This window comes from Grammomys surdaster, unplaced genomic scaffold (assembly GCF_004785775.1).
Source record: "Grammomys surdaster isolate TR1022 unplaced genomic scaffold, NIH_TR_1.0 903, whole genome shotgun sequence".
Lineage (NCBI taxonomy): Eukaryota > Metazoa > Chordata > Mammalia > Rodentia > Muridae > Grammomys > Grammomys surdaster.
The window spans coordinates 10,808-11,845 of NW_021605322.1; positions in this window are offsets into that span (position 1 = coordinate 10,808).

Here is a 1,038-nt window from a genome sequence, read left to right on the forward strand (position 1 = left end):
TTTTTTTTTTTTTGGTGTGGAGGCTACACAGAGATACAATAAATATCTATAAAGTATTTTCATTAGAGTGGTGAAATTTGCCTTTGAAAAACTGTTCAAATTTATTGAGTAGATTTCCTTTTTAAATGAATATAAACATTTATTACAAATGAGAACAACAGCCCAAGAACAGTGATACAAGCTCATATTTTAAGTTCATTTTTATTTTTATTTATGTATATATGTGTATGCCATCTGTTATGCCAGTGCCTATTGAGGACAACATATATATAGGGTCTTCTGGGACTAAAGAGATTACATTTGTTTGTGGTCTCCTAAATGTGAGTGCTGTGGGGCCAAAAGTAGATCATCTGCATGATCAGCTGGTTATCTTAACCATCAAACTATGTCTCTCTACTTCCATTCAATCAATCTAGACAAGTAAGTGGGTTTTTTCTAGTTATTTACAAAATGGGTTGATGAGATACAGACCTAAAATTTGCATAAATGCCTCAAATTATTCCTACCAGGTTTATATTCTATATAATTGCAAACCCACAAGAAAAGTCATGCAAACTTTGACTTAGATCATCACCAAGTATTGAAACAACAGAAGTTTCAGATAACATGAGGCACAGACAAAAGCATACCTGTGGTAAGTTCTACACTTGTGTTGGCTGAATAATTTCTCTTTACAGGGATTCTTCTGTGTTTTTTACATGCTACCACACTGTGTAAGAGGTGGCTTTTCTTATCTGTAATCTGTCACATGTATATTTTATATCTATTTACCTTTTACTATTCTTTGTCTAAGATAAAGGCCAATTTCACTGAGGTAATGTTCGTATTCAAGATCAATAGTAGTGTTTTATCATGAATATCATGAGTATATGTTCCCAATAAAAGGTTCTATCAGGGGACAGCAGCTACCCAAACCCCGCCCCTCCGGAATTCCACTTCCCTTCCTCCTCTGCCTGGTCCTGTGGGCTGGGGCAGACACAGAGTTGGTCTGCTCCTGTCCTGTGGAGATACTGACTCCTGAGTCATCCTAGAGGAGCC